We start from the raw sequence: 16,386 nt of genomic DNA, 5'->3' as shown, positions 1-16,386 counted from the left end.
GGGGGTGCCCCTGCGACAACCCCACCCGTTGATTCCCATCTCCCCCAACCTTTCTGGGCTACCGTGGCAGTGTCCCCCATTCGTGTGATGAAGTAATAAAGAATGCAGGAGTAAGAAACACTGACTTTTTAGTGAGATAAAATGAGGGGGAGGCAGCCTCCAGCTGCTATGATAGTCCAGGCAGGACATTAAATGGTGGAGGGGAGAGGAGCCCAGCCTCCCGCTGCTATGATAGTCCAGGCAATACAGAATCTTTTCTTTAGACATGAAGGGGTGGGGGGGGCTGATGGAACCCAGCCCCCGGTTGCTATATGAAGACGAGTACCAGCCATTCTGTGCCATCTACCGGGAATGACCGGGAGTCATTCCTATTTTTACCCAGGCGCCCCCGGCCGACCTCACCTGAGGCCAGCCAGGAGCACTGATAGGGTGATGATGATGATGTATAGCAGTCATATTGTACCATCTGCCACCGGGGAGGGGAGAGGATGCTGCTATTCATTGCCGCAGCACCGCGTCTACCAGTAGCATGCAGTAGACATAGGGTGACATATAAAAAAGTCAAGAAACGATTTTTTTCCCTTTTCTTTCACGGGGTGAGAAGGGGGGTAAATTGACGACATATACCCTGAAACACCCCGGACAATGTGTTTGACCCTACAGGCATTGGTAACTTAGCCAAGAATGCAAATGCTTTTCTGAGACTGCGGGGACTGTGGGATAGCTGGAATCCTCAGTACCCCCTCCCTCCCTCCATGAGCATCCATTTGATTTTTTAGCTTTCCATTATGCTTGTCACACAGCACTGTGCTGTGGACTCTGTATCATAGCCTGGAGATTTTTTCAAATGCTTTCTCATTTCATCTTCTGTAACGGAGCTGTGATAGAACAGATTTGTCTCGCCATACAGCGATCAGATCCAGTATCTCCCGTACGGCCCATGCTGGAGCTCTTTTTGGATTTGGGATTGCATCGCCACCCGTGCTGATCAGAGTTCCACGCTGGGCAAACAGGAAATGAAATTCAAAAGTTCGCGGGGCTTTTCCTGTTTACCTGGCCAGTGCATCCGAGTTCGGATTGCTGTCCAGAGCGGTCACAATGGTGCACTGTGGGATACCGCCCGGAGGCCAATACCGTCGATTTGCAGTCACACTAACCCTAATCCAATATGGTAATACAGAGTTCAGCGCTACTCCTCTCATTAGGGAGGAGTACAGAAACCGATTTAAAGAGCCCTTTATGTTGATATAAAGGGCCTCGTAGTGTGGACGGGTGCAGTGTTAAATCGGTTTAACGCTGCTAAAATCGGTTTAAAAGCGTAGTATAGACCAGGCCCCAGTTCCATGTCATGCTCTCTGCCTCCCTGGGCCCACATGGAAGCTCCTCTATTGCAGCTCTGTGGGGTTTGTTCTCCATGCATGGGTATTTGGAACCAGAGCAGGGAGGAATGGAGCCAGGGATCAGCTGCTTGCCATAGCGATGCTCCCTTGCAAAACTCAGCAGGAATTCTGAATGTGCAGGATTGTATTTTTAATTACTATCATACATGTCCCATGATTATTAAATGCAGGATGACTAATGAACAAATTTCAACCCCTCACACCCATAGGGGCAGCTGCATGGCAGGGGAGGATTTGCCCTGGGAAAAGACTTTAGTACTACTGTTCTGCCAAAGAAGGGTAACGTTAAATACTGGCTGGAATACCACTGAGGCTCCAGTGGTGGACTGTTTGAGTTTCTTAGTCCACACTTTCTCCAAGGCTGTCACTTTTGGTTGTCTTTGAGCTTGGTGGTTTCCAGTAACTAGGCTCCGCTGGCTGGTGATGATGGCAGACCCAGATCACTACTGCCAACTCCAAATGTTCACAGCTCAAGTCAAGCGCACTCCCCACCCCTCCTTCCCATGAGATTGGGTTAAAATAATCAGATTTTTAACAAAATAACACTTTGAGGTCTCTGTGTTTGCCCACTGGTTATAGAATAAAAACAAACCCCTGTACTGCTAGCCGCAGTCTGTTTTCTCTTTAAGTCACTCAGGGCTAATAGGTCTATCGCTGCAGAGGTGCATTGTAACTAAATTCCACTATCGTGGAGAACTAAAGATTGCTCTCAAATTTCACACGGTGCCTGAATCACAGAGTAACAACGATCTGCGTTCTCCTCCACAGCCAGCGCAATACCCAGCACAGCCTCGTACCTGGGCCGCTCCTGCTCGGGAGTCCCCAGGTTTTATAACACCAGAGACAGTGGTGTCACGAGGGATACTATTAATTAGGATTAATTAACTCTCCTTGTTGCGCCCCACGGGGGTGAGCCCCGGTCGGAGACTCCACACTCCCAGATCAGAGGCAGGCGGCGCGCGCTGGGGATTCCCATTCAGCTGTTCTCAGAACGTTCGGGATTGTTCCGGGTGACGTCACAGCACGGGGGGCTCCCCGCTGGCTTAGCTGGCGCGGTGGGGGAGGGGCGGAGCAGACGGCGGGGGTTCCTTGAAACTCCTCCACGGCGTGGGCTGGCGCCTCTTGAAACTCCTCCCTATTTGCCTTGCGGGTGGCTGGCCTGCTGGGGCCTGTTCCGCGGCGTCGGCTGGCTCTCGCGAGGTTTGGGCGCAGAGCATTGCGGCTCGGAGCGGCGCCATTTTGGGAGCGAGGCGAGTTGTGTGAGTGTGTGTGGAGAAGCGGCAAACGGAGCTTTCAAATCTGGGACCCTCCGCTCCCTGCCTGCCGCCGCCGGGACCAGCCAGCCGGGTACGGCCTGGGGCAGGCCCGAGGGGCTGCGGGAGGGGGACGGAGGCGGGCTCTAGGCTCCGCTCGCGGCGGGGGCAGGGAGCTCCGTGGAGGGGAATCCCCGTTGTGGAGGGGGCTAGTGGCCTCCATGCGGTGGCGGGCAGGGGTCCGGGCCTGGCGGCTCCGTGCGGGGAGGGGGAGCTGAGGGGCTGGTATGGGGTCGGGGAGCGGGGTTGTGTTGAGAGGTAACAAGGGCAGGGTTGATCCCCTTGCAGCCTGGTGGGGGGCTCCCTAGTGGGAGCGGGTCCCACGGGGGGCTTCCTAGCACGGAAAGCTTCTCTCCTGCCGCCCCTTCGGGCGCCTCGTTGGTGGTCTATCTCCCTACGCCTGGGCAGCCGCGGCGCTTGTGGCCTCTGGGTTTGAACACGGTGCTTTGCCGGGGGGAGGGGCTGGCTGAGCCGGCAAGTGCTTGGCTGGGGGGCAGCAGTAGACCCCGCGTGAGGATTTTAAACATCTCGACAAATCCAGCGTGGGACGCCTCGAGGCGAATCCCTCCGGGAAAGTGTCTCCTTGCCACTATGCGTGTGTCTCTGTGGGGTGGTGGCGGCAGTAAAGACGCTTCCACTGTTTCCTTAAAAACAAACGCATTCAATTCAAAGCTCTCACGTTGGTGTGTGAGCTCATCCCGACTGCAGCCTGTGCGTTCTACTCCTGTTTGTTTCTCTTCCCTAGTGGGAGGGCTGGAGGGATTTCCCAGCTAGCTCTCTAATGTCGGGAGGGTTTGTTTGTTTTTCGTTTGGCATTTTTAACCTAAGATCAGCAGCTTCCTCTTTTGGTGTAAGCCCCCCCGCCCCCTTTTTTTTAATGAAAATGACGAATCTGTGTGCCTTCTTGATTGGTTTCTCTTACGAGGGGGAGCAAACGTCTGTTTGTATTAGGGCAAGAAGAAAGTTCAGCGTGCACAGCATATTTATTGATTGTGCTCTGTTCACTAGGAAATGTCTGCTTCTTCCTTGTTCCTCTTTTCTCTGTCATGTGAATTAAGGTTAAATTGACACTTAGGAACACTGCATTTTTAAAAAAGATGTGAGATTAGTTTTATAGGCAAATACAGTATATAATTAAACTTTCAGAAGGGAAAACTGATTGGTGTTTTTTTTTTCCTCCCTCCTGCAGGCATTTTGGATTATAAAGGCTATCCTGGATATTTGGAGCCTTTCCCTTCAGTTTGTTGTGGAGGGGGAGGAAGGTGGACATTGACCTGCAGCCTTTGTTTCAGTTGAAGAGAGGGAAAAAATAACTGGATATCGACCTGGAATTATGATTTATTCAGTCAAGTCCTAATCAACAGGCTTCTGAAACTATCAGAAGACATCTAAGAAGTAAATTGAAAGCTTGTGAAGTCTTGAATTTCTCTACTCAAAAGTACGAGACTCCTCATCTGTGGACACTTGTCCACATGGAATGGATAATTGGTTAAATTTATTAAGCTCAGCATACTTCTGCTGTCAAAATTAAAGGTTTTTTCTTCAAATTAAAAAAATTCAGGCACTGGCTAAGATACATTTGAGTCATATGCATAACTAGTTTTGTCAACTGGTTTTAGATTGCATTAAATGTAATCCTTGGTTCTGTTTAAAAACGGCTGAAGAGTTTCATGGCCGATATTTTTACCATTATTTTATTTTTTACATATTCTGACAGCCTTTTTCATTTGCAGTGAAATCTATTTTCTAAATGAAGAGACTAATAGAACTTGGTTTTTCCTTTTCCTTTTTTCTTTTATATTTTATTTGAGTATTTTTGTATAATGTTGTGAACAGTCAATATGGCGGTATCCAGATAGCCATTATTTGCAGATGCCTCTGTGAGCTGAAGCTTAGAAATGTTCTTCAGTTCAGATGTGAAATTTGGCTTTTCAGTTTTACTCTTGGTGTCATAAAAGGTATATTTATTTCATCAGGAGTCGATGCTCTTTATAGTGAGATGTACATGGAATAGTAAAGAGAAGAGGCTGCAAAAAGATAGAACAAGCTTCTTAAATCAGACTTGAGAAATTTTGGAAATAGATTTGTGAAGGCTGTAAACGAGAAGGATGGGTAGCTGATTTCTAAGAGTTGAACTCTCAAATAGCTACTGATGTAATATCTTCAAGGACTCGGGCTATTATTTCAAGGAAAACAAACTGGAAAATACAAATTACATTGAACTAACACCTTGTACAGTCGTCTTGGATTTTGTAAGTATTGTACTGTGCATGAATCAATACACATTTGAATAAACTATCCCCTCAGTAGAGACACAAATAATGTCCCACACGCAATAAATGTTAAACTGTTTTTGAAAGCCTTCAAATGAGCTCACAGTCCAGTTTTCACTTGCAGTGTTTAGTAACTAGCAAGGTTTGTAAATATTAGAAGCTGTTGCAAGAAGAAATAGCATTATCTGGAGAAAATCTTATGTGATTTTGAGGATTTGCTTTGATTTTTAAGTATTCTGTGTCTTTTTGTTTACATTGTATCCTGAACATCAAGAAGTTTTTAATACCTTTGACTAAGTTGATTGAGCAGCATACAGATGGGGAAAAAAATTAAATTCTCAATACACACACTGCAGCATAGAAACTTTTCATAAGGTTACTTGAAGTGATAGAAGCTTAAGATCTTGCATAATTTTGCACTATGTAGCTAAATTGATTTCCTGCAGTGTGTGTTAAGAATTAAGAGTGGAGACAGTAGTTCCTGTCCACGCTCAGGTTTTGATAAAACATCTGTTTAAGCAGCCTGACCTTTTTGGGTTGTATTCAGAGAAATATGATGGATTTTAACCCTCTGTCTAGTTCCTGAAAGCTCCCTTGATATTTTCTGATTCATCAGATACCAACACGCTGCTTAATTCAATTTCACATCTTTACTGTTAAATTTATTGCTGTTGCTCTTTTTCACTGGAAACATGGGGTAGCTTTATTACAAGAAACAGTTTTCCTATTAATTGTAAATACATTTACTGCAATATTTTGAATTAATTTCTCTGCAGGTTTGCTTTCAACAGATCCACTACTGCCTCAAGAAGAAATTAAGATGGACAGAACAACCTAGTTGAAAAGTCAGTGGTAATTTTATTCAGCTTTAATCTGGTATTTTATACATAAAGATCATGTTGACATAGGTTTAAATAAAGTACTATTTATAGTGTGGCACCTTTACTGAAGTGGCCATATTTTCATAATTTTCTATTTAAGCTTGAGGGCTCTAAAATTGGATCTGGGGCAGTGTCTTGAAGGGAAGCCTGGTGTATAAGCAATTTTAAATTAATGTGAAGCTGTGCCTAGATGACTGTATTGGCGTTGCTTTTTCTATATGCTGATATTTTGACCAGGAATGAAAGATGTTGTTTTAAATAGGCCCTATGAAGTAGGCCTATGTTCAGGTTCCTCCTCAGTGCTGGAGGAGCTTTATACTGAATAGAGTGAGGAATTTTTATTCTGAAGTGCCATCTTATTTGGCTTCTACTGAATCAAAATCTGCTGTGTTCACTATCGTTAAAGGGTTACCAGGATCTAGTCATTGTTCTGGGGTAGTTTCAGGTGTTCTACCTACTCCCAAATCCCATAGCCAAATTTTGTGTTTTTTTAGACTAATTCTCCTATTTTTTTTTCTCAATTGTTTCTTTCCTCCTTTGCTTAATCCATGCAATCGTGAGAAAATGATTAAAGGTTTGATCCTGTAATAAGCTCTGCATGAGCGGATCCCTGTGCCTGTGAGGAACCCCATTGAAGTTAGTTGGGCTCTACACTGACTCATGGCTCTTATAGTGGAGTTCATTGAGTGACCAGGGACAATTGATTATACAGGATAATTTGAGAGATGGGCTATATATAAAGTACTATAAAATTATAAAGTACGCAAACTAAAACACACAAATTTTTTTCTTAAATCTTTCAATTCTAATGATACATTACTATATTGCTTCAGGTAGGTTAAAAAAAATTCATCCGTAAGTGATGCTGGTGTTTCCTTAAATTACCTATCTATAGGTTCCATACTACACCTCTACCCTGATATAACGCTGTCCTTGGGAGCCAAAAAATCTTACTGTGTTATAGGTGAAACCACGTTATATCAAACTTGCTTTGATCCGCTGGAGTGCACAGCCCTACCCCCCGGAGTGCTGCTTTACTGTGTTGTATCCAAATTCATGTTATATCGAGCCACATTATATTGAGGTAGAGGTGTACTGCCCACCAGTGTAGTATCAGAGGGTACGACACCTGAAATTTCAAAGCGCTTCTGTGAGTGTGGTCGGAGCGCCAGCGCTGGGAGAGAGCTCTCCCAGCGCTGCACATACTCCACATCCTCTACGGGTGTAGCTTGCAGCGCTGAGAGCCATGCTCCCAGCGTTGCGGCACTGATTAAACTGAGGCTTTACAGCGCTGTATCTTGCAGCGCTCAGGGGGGTGTTTTTTCATGCCCCTGAGCGTGAAAGTTGCAGCGCTGTAAAGTGCCAGTGTAGCCAAGGCCTAAGTGTCTTCCATTTAAAACTCATAGTAATAGGAAAGTCCCTAATGCTTTTCAAGCTACTGATTTCCAGTGTTACTACAATTTGTTCTTGATCAGGTTTTCTCATTGAAATCAAGCCCTTTTCAACCCTGGGACATTCATTCTGTGGAGTGATTTCCCTTTCTCTGGATGGTTCTAGCCTAGTATATAGAAGGGTGTCCTTCACTCTTAGTACATTGACTTCATTCTTTACACTTAGTAGCTGACAGTGGGAGAGCTTTTCTTTTCACTACTGTCCCCTAACTTAGGATCCCAGGATGATCTCACTTGAGAGCTAAGTATCCTGCTTTGCATGCATATGTATTGGACATAGTATGAAGCTCCCCTGTACTTGTTACTGTATCTCTTGTGGGACATGGCACCTTGACCAAAATTCATACAGGTATGTAGGACCTACTAAGGAAAAAACTGCCACCGTGCTGGTCCACTACAGTACCTCTTCTATATGGATATTTAAAAATTTTTGATAGCACTTACTAGGTTGCAGCACTTTGCAGATAGGTATGAAGATGAGGTCCCTGCCCTAAAGAACTTATGGTATAACATTTGGCTTAAACACATTCATTGTACTGGTATAACTGTCAGGGCTGTAGGATTTTTATCAATATAGTTATCCTGGTACAACCCCAGGGCAGTGGTTCTCAAACTTTTTTTTCCTTACAGACCACTTGAAAATTGCTGAGGGTCTCGGCAGACCACTTATCTTTTCAAATGTTGTTTGTACGTTAGCTAACTATTGTAAAGCGCTTTTGGATAAAAGCGCTATATAAAAACAAACTTAATAATAAACATTTTTTTGTTCTACAAATAAAAGCACAAAACTCGTATTTTAATAGCACTAGTCTTACCTTTCTAATGCAATGGATGTGTCCTCTCTCCCCTATCTTCCCCAGTCCCAGCTCAAGGGCTGCCATGGCACGGGTCTCTTCCTCTCTTCCCAACTGCAGCAGCCCCGGGGCTGGAGTTAGGAGGAGGGGGGTCTCTCCCTCGCCACAGCAGCTACAGAGATGACGCTGGGAAGGAGATCCGTCTCTCCCTGGCAGCTGCAGCCCTGGAGCTGGGGAAAGTTGCCTCTTTCTCTGGCTGCCGCAGCCATGCACATCCCAAATTACTCCATTCCTTCTTTTCACCCCACTGCCCCCTTCCAGCTTCCCTCTATTCCCTCTTCTCCGCTCCCCAGGCCACCACCTCATCTTACATGTGCATCTTCTCCAGGATCCAGGCACTTAATTAGTGGAGCCATGCCTGCACAGCTTAACTAATTAGGTAGGTGGCTCTTCATTCTCTTGTGTGCAGGCGCACACCTTAGAGGGAACTATCCATGGACCACCTGAAGGTCCACAGACCACAGTTTGAGAACCTCTGCCCTAGGGCATGGAGTCGTATTGCTGTAAAGGAGTCTTATACTGGTACAACTTATTTCCCTTGCAGTATGCAAATAAGCTATACATATATAAGCTTTTATTGTTAGACATGGCCTAAAGAGGCAACATGCAAACACAATAATGGGATGTAGTGAATATGGTGATATGGGGAGGTTGAGCAGATGTCCTGCTTCGCGATTTGTTTGGATTTTCATCTATTTTTAAGATTTTGCAATACTATCTGTCACTGTAATGAGTTTCTTCCATGTAAAATAAATATGAATAGAACAGATTGGCAATAGATAAATCCCTCATGGACTTCTGGAGTTTGCTATTTTTGTTTTGTTTAATTATTAGTAATCTGAGTTAATGCTCTTCTGTGAGGAGGATTAGTTGCGATAGGCCTCTTTGTATTGAGCACTAAGGTTATAAAATAGTACAGCAGTACTATACTGTAACAAAATACTGTAGTTTATAGTAATGCTTTGCTGTTAGTCTGTCTTGACATTGATTGTGACATCAGTGACTATTATACAGTGAGGTGCCTGAATTGGTATGGTGCTACAGGCCCTTTGTTTCTTTTTCATAATACACATGGACAGCTCCACAGTTGGCTGCCTTCCCATACTGAGGAGGTTGTATGCAGGCTGACTGCTGCATTCGTGGCAGTTCTCTACTGCCTTCAGTATCCAATATATACTCTACTTCTTTTTCAATTACTTTATATTGTCACTGTTCGTAAACAAATAGGAGCTATTATATTTTTAACACAGCTTAGATGAACCTTGGAAACTAGACATTCAGCAACTGAAGCATTTAGTGCAATAAGTGTGTTGACCCTCCTGCATAGGGAAGTAGATCAGGATTTAATTAGCTTCTATCTGCAAGATGCTGCAGGTGCAAAACTGACTAGTGTCTCAATTTCTCTAAGTACTTTTTGTATGCTTAAAATGTTGCAGCAAAGGATTAAACAGCAAAAATCAAGAAAACAGGAGAATACAAAAGGGGAGAAATGAGGAAATGTGTGGATGGATGGATGGAATTCCATAGGATACAGAGAAGTTTGTGAAATATGATAGCAATAGTCTTAACACTAGTGCCCCACAAACTTCATAGCAGTGACAGATTCTTAAGGCGTTGTATAGGGTTCAAAAAAGAACTAGTTAAGTTCATGGAGGATAGGTCCATCAGTGGCTATTAGCCAGGATGTTTGCCAGAAGCTGGGAATGAGCGACAGGGAAAGGATCACTTGATTACCTGTTCTGTTCATTCCCTCTGGGGCACCTGGCATTGGCCATTGTCAGAAGACAGGATACTGAACTAGATAGACCTTTGGTCTGACCCAGTATGGCCATTCATATGTAGGGATTCAGGACTCTTCTGTTTAGTCATCCTGATGTCATGTTCTTAAGGTCTGTGTAGAAATGCAGAAGTATTTTTGCTAAATGACCCTGAAGTTTGGTCAGGTATGTCCAGTTAGCTACAGTGTAAGGCGTTCTCTGTACTAGAGAAATGCATTGGTTTAACTAAATAGATTTTAAAAACAGTTGGCTTAGTTCAGCTGATGCACTTCTTTGGTATGTACATGGTTTGAATATGAGAGGGGGTGAAAGTGTTTCTCTCAGGTAAATGGTATAAAGGACAGGGATAAAGAGGTCCTTCTCCCTCACTCCAAAAAGCCCCAACTTCCTCAGAGCAGCCAGTGTTGATAGAGGTTAGGCTGATTTTATAGTTTGACATATAAACTTGCCAAATCCCAGGAGGTGAGTGAGTTTAGAATATGTACAATGTCTGTGTGCACACTCTACTTGGAGCAGAGGGGGAATTCCACCCGCATATACGTTTCCATTGTTGGTTATGAGAGACATCGAAGTTTACACGTCTGTTATCAAAGTGTATTTAGGGAGCCAAACCATATTACCATTTAAAAAAAAAACAAAACCCATGCACATCAGAAAGTGTCTGACAAATAACTTAACAGTTTTTCCTCCACATTTTTTTAACTAGTTCTTTCCCAATAAACTCCTATATTTTTCTCTTGCTGTTGGTCCTCAGGTGACATTTGTCCTCATGGCTTTCTAAAGGTGACTTGAAAAGGGAGGGAGAAAATAAGTTTGTACCCTTTGTTGCTCATTTGTTATTTATAGAGAAGCATTGAAAGATTTTATTTTTTTTCTGCCAAAACCAAAATTGATTTTTTTTTTTTTTTTTAACATTGGAAAATCAGGTCTTATCAATCATGAAAGACTTCATGGCAGCTGGTGAGAATAGTGAAACTGACATCACAATTGGAGATGAACTAAATGCTGTGCAATTGAGAGGGGATGGGATTTTTTTTTTGTCCATGTTAAAAGCTTTAAAGCTTTTGACATCTGTGGAAGTCATTGGAGGAAATAAATTTGTTTAAAGATTCCACTCCTTTTTCCTTCAGTTAAGATGTGAAATCTCAAAATCAGACTTGAATGCGTAATATTCTGTGGCAACACTCTCACCCCCTATACTTTCAGACGTCCTTTCTACATTAAAAGAGAACAAAAAGGCACAAACCCAACTTAAAAACAATCCTTTTTGGCTCACCTTTACATTCGAGGAAGATGTACACTATCCCTATGAGATAGGAGTTGGTATAAGCAACTCTGTGGGGCATAGCCATCTTCAAAAATAAACAACTAGGGAAATCAGGGTGATTTGGACCAAAAACTTAGTTTTGGTAAATCCCTGTTTTTTACAGAATCTTAAGACCAATAGAAATGACTCTGAATTTAAAATTTTTAGCAAAAATATTTTGTAGATCTACCTACTCCCTGCTGTATTTTACAAAGTGAAATTAACTAGTCTGTTTTAACTGTTGAAACTAAATAAATGGTAAAGAGTAAACAACATAACTTAAAATGACTTCAGTTGAGATAATACAAGGTGAAGACAAAAGGACATTTTTTCTTAGAAATATTTAGAAATGCATTATTGTGGAGGCACTCTGCTAATGACTACAGCTGACTGGAGGATGAAAATTCCATTTTGCAAAAACTTTCATTCCACTTTGACTGAAAACCAAACACTTCAAATGTTTATTACAACTGGAATTGTCAAACCTGTTTTTTCTGATCAAAACCTGAGCTTTTTGATTTGGGAAATAGGGCATGTATCTATAGCCTGGTGAGGGCCCTGGCCCGAGATGTGGGAGAGCCAGATTCAAGTCTCCACTCTACTTGATTCAGAACAAAGTCTTTGATCTCATCATATTAAAGCAGAGACCTGAACCTGAGTCTCCTGCATCCCATGCCAATACTGCTACTCTATAGAGGGTGAGGAAAGTCCATCTTTTTCAACCTTACTGATGTAAACTTTGAACCAAATGTCTTCTCAAAGCTGAATCATTTTGAGGAAACAGCATATTTTGGTGAAATTTTATTTCAGCAGAAATGTTTCACACAGCTCTGGTAGCTATTCCATAGTTAGGTCTGCTTTCTGAAGTGGGCCTAATATGACACACACCCCTGCTTGTCTCTAAAAGTAGTTAGCCTTTTGGTGTGAAACATCACATTTTTAAACCCTTTGAAATTTTTATGCAGTTTGGTTTCTTTTCATAACTTAATGGGAAGGGTTTGAAATATGGCTGGCTGAAAATTTTCCTTGCAGTCTATTCTTTCAGTTGATAAAAGATCATGTATCTACACAAAATTAGAGGAGAGGCATATTCTAGAACAGGGATCTCAAACTCAAATCACCATGAGGACTAGTACGTTGGCCCGAGGGCTGCATCACTGACACCTTTTTATATAAAGGTACAAAAGGCCCCCCTACTCCCTCTCCACCCCTTCCATGAAACCCGGCCCTGCCTCTTCCCACCCCTTCCCTGTCCCCATTCTAACCTCTTACCCAAATCCCTGCTCCTGCCACTCCTCTTCTCTGCCTCCTCCCCTGAGTGTGTGGCTCCCTGCTTCTCCCTCCTGGAAAGTGCTTAGCACTGCCAAACAGCTGTTTGGTGGCGGGAAGTGCCAGGAGGTAGGCAGAGGAGCTGGGATGCAGCATGCTGGGGAGAAGTAGGGGCAGGGAGTGAGGGGAGATTGGCGATCACAGGAAATAACTACGGGGGTGGCGGGCCACAGCATGTAACTCTGCAGCCCACGGGCCACCTGTTTGAGACCCCTGTTCTAGAAGATAGAACTAGTGCAACATGTAGATTTTTTTAAATGGTTTTTGGTCATTTTTGGCAGTTATGTAATGAGCAAATATTTATGTACAAACAGTTGATGATAAACTTCTGCAGAAATTTTACTGGGTGTCCTGTGGTTGTGTAACAGGAGGTTTTTAAGTGCAGCTGTTGACATGTAGGCCTAGTCTACACTTAAATGTTAGGTTGCTATAGCTATGATGCTCAGAGCTATACATAGCTAGGTTGATGAAAGAATGCTTCTGTCACCAACTCCGAGTGGTAGCAGCTAGGAGTTCCTACAGCTACGTGAAAACTCCTTCTGTTGCTGTAGGAAGTGTCTACACTATGGCACTGTAATGCTGGTAATGTAGACATGGCATTAATGGTTAATGTATAGCAGCTGTTGGTTCAGAAAGTCTTCATTGGGAGTTGCACTTACATCCACCATTTACCCCATCTTTTTGCATTACCAAATCCTCACTTAAACATTCAAAAAACAAAAATCCAAGGAATTTAATATACAGAAATCTTTGTGAAACAGGTAGGAATGCCCTGTACTGTGTGCCTGAATCAAATCCACAAAAGCAAAAAAATGAAAAGTTAAGTTGTTCAACAGTACATAATCTCTTTTCTTTTACCTTCAGGCACATACCTTAGCATTACCACTACTACCGCATGCCACAGACCATGTAGTGCAAGCTTAGCCCTGCTCCCCAAAGGTCTCCAGCCTTCTTTCTCTCCCCTTTCCAAAGCTATTTCATCCTTGGACAGCTATGCCAAGCATTCACAACCGATAGTGTGAGGTGCTGGTAGATCGGTAAAGGGTTTTGAAGTGAGGGTAGTCTAAGGAGCAGAGTTAAGGTTTGGGTGCATGGCTGTTGTGTACTGTAGTTATTTTAGTAGCAAGATATGAGTCTGAGTAAATGAGAAGAGGATATGTACTGTTTAAACTACCTAACTTTTCATTTCCTTGCTTTTGTTAGGTATATTGTGTGTAGAGCCCTAACTGCTTCACAATAAAGATTTTTTGTGTGCGCACATCTCCCTTTTTAGTTTCTGCTTCTTACTAGAACCTTCATTCTGTACATCAGTACTTTTGTATCTACTATTAACTGTTCTGCTGTGAGCATCCAGAGATTTGAACTCCTTTCTCCTGCTTTAAAGTGTAGCTTCAGAGGGAATTATCAACTTGAAATTTATTCAGTTAAAACAAAAAAAGCTAAGTAGTCTTAAATATTACATCTGCCTGTGGCCATCCTTATTGATTTTTTTATTACAATCATATTTCTCTATTATAATTTTTTTCTCTTCTGCTGTGAGTCCCCCCAAGACAGTGAAATGTAGGCCTGGTCTACACTAAAGTTAGGCTGACACAGCTATGTTGCTCAGGGTGTGAAAAACCCTCACTCCTCAGTGAAATAGTTACGCCAAACTGACCCCTGGTGCAGACAGTGCTAGGTGGACAGAAGAATTCTTCTAATGACCTAGCTACTGCCTCTTGGGGAGATGGATTACCTCTGCCAATGGGAAAGCGCCTCTCCTTGGTCTATGTAGTGTCTACACTGAAACACTACAGCTGTAGCCGCTGCAGCATTTCAAGTGTAGCCAAGCCCTTAGTTTCATTTGTAAATTCAATTAATCAAGTTATATGTGAAGTACTGAACTGTATTTCCAGTCTTTTGCTCATAATGAGCTTGAGTTTCACTTGTAGTAATAGACTAAACAATTGCTTGGCTTTTTTTTTTTTTAAAAAGCTTCTTTCCATTTAAAATTGAACTGCTCAAACTTATAAAGTATGTGCCCCCCAAATAGGAAGAGATGTAAAGTTAGTCACCATTTGTTTGGTGGTCCTGTTGCTATCATTCTGGCTATCAACCTCCTTTTCACTATGTACTGTAACATATTTACAGTGTTAACCTAAAAGCTTTGCATTTTAAAAAGAGTTGATCTTTGTGTAGTTTTTATACAACTACATGTTGCTATCTAGTGGCTTTTAAATAGCATTTGTCACTGATATTTGAGCACTTCATAATTAATGAATTTAGCCTCAATACCTTTTGAAGCTACGGAAGTGTTTCTATTTTGTAGCTAAAGAAATGCAGAGGTTGACTTGTCTGAGGTCGCACACTGGAAATCTGTGCCAGAGCTGGCACAATCTTCTGAATCCCCACCTGATGCTTTAACTAAAGGACCATCATTCCTGTCTTCAATTAGAAACTGGTTAAGCAAGTTAAACAGGACACATTTTAAAATTTTGTGGGGATGGCCTCTGTAATCTAATGTCCTTCCTCTGATCTGAATTAGGCCTGACATGGTTTCCTTACCTCTTCTTTGCTTGGGGGAAGAGTTCAATTAAGTGCTTGTAATACTATACTGGTATGACTTTGTTTTTTAAGAAGCTTTCTGTAGCTAAGGAATGGAATGTGTACAGGCCTTTTAACAGGAGCACTACTTCTATGAGGCTCTTAGTGCAGTTAAAACCTCACGTTCTCTCTGGCTTTTACTATAAAGTTTTAAGAAGAACTTTGTATTAGTGGGTCAGGTAGAGAAATACAACTGAACTTTAAATTGTATAATGAGTACTAGAAGTGTCCTGCTTCTATTTGTGTTAACTTTTTCAGTGATCTCTATTTTAATTGCCTTATGTAAGCATGCTACTCGGACCTGAAATGATTCAGCCTTTAAAATTGAAACGCCTGAATCCTCAGTTGCCAGAGGTGAGGTCTCAAGTTAATGCAGATTAGTTGCAGGGTATATCTTGCTTTTGATATTTTGAAGAAAAGTGAATTGGCCTTTGAAAAGAGACCCTGGCACTTGAGCTTCACAACTAGCAAGTCAACAGTTTATAATATTTTAAGAGTAGAATTTTAGTTTTGAAACAGGATCAGGGAGATGATGTTACTTAGAATCATAGAATATCAGGGTTGGAAGGGACCTCAGGAGGTCATCTAGTCCAACCCCCTGCTCAAAGCAGGACCAATCCCCAGACAGATTTTTACCCCAGTTCCCTAAATGGCCCCCTCAAGGACTGAACTCACAACCCTGGGTTTAGCAGGCCAATGCTCAAATCACTGAGCTAGCCCTCCTCCTTACTTCTATATGTGCTATTGGTGAAACTGTTCCTAGAATGTTGTGTCCAGTTTCAATGTCAGCACTTTTAAAAGGATGGTAAAATGTTGGAGAGGGTTCAAGAAAATGCTGCAATAATTCAAGTTTTGGAAAACAAACTTTATTCATTGAGAGATTTGAGGCGCTCAATATGAAGACTGAGACACCTTGATCACAAACTACAAAAGAATAATATCAGAGGAGTAGCCGTGTTAGTCTGGATCTGTAAAAGCAGCAAAAGAGTCCTGTGGCACCTTATAGATCAGGCCTGCGCAACTCATAAAGCGGCGAGGGCCATATTACTCCAAAGATAACAGCTGAGTGCCGAACCCTGCCCCCAGCGCTGCCAAGCCTGCCCCCAACACAACACCCCCCCCCGTGCCACCTAGCCCCCTGAAATACGCCTGCCCCGTGGAAACACACCCTCCTTCCCCAGTGCTGCCCTGCCGAAACAGCAGTATTAAACCTTGGTA

General features: G+C 42.8%; 1 protein-coding gene across 3 annotated transcripts in view; it reads left to right on the top strand.

Moving 5' to 3' along the window:
- Window positions 1–2,577: 2,577 nt before the first annotated feature.
- The window catches only part of GPBP1 (GC-rich promoter binding protein 1), a 67,090-nt gene continuing 53,281 nt past the window's right edge, over window positions 2,578–16,386 (top strand). Inside the window, exons 1-3 of one of the 3 annotated variants that reach the window (XM_030565926.1) lie at window positions 2,578–2,659; window positions 3,903–4,965; window positions 5,763–5,831. The gene's annotated coding sequence lies outside the window, so the exon portion shown is untranslated. Of the gene's footprint in view, window positions 2,748–3,902; window positions 4,966–5,762; window positions 5,832–16,386 lie in introns of all 3 variants that reach the window. The other 2 variants (XM_030565927.1, XM_030565925.1) reach the window with 2 other exon arrangements.

Source organism: Gopherus evgoodei, chromosome 6, assembly GCF_007399415.2.
Source record: "Gopherus evgoodei ecotype Sinaloan lineage chromosome 6, rGopEvg1_v1.p, whole genome shotgun sequence".
NCBI classification, from domain to species: domain Eukaryota; kingdom Metazoa; phylum Chordata; order Testudines; family Testudinidae; genus Gopherus; species Gopherus evgoodei.
The sequence above is the reverse complement of the archived record's forward strand: the minus strand, read 5'-3'. Positions and strand labels throughout refer to the sequence as shown.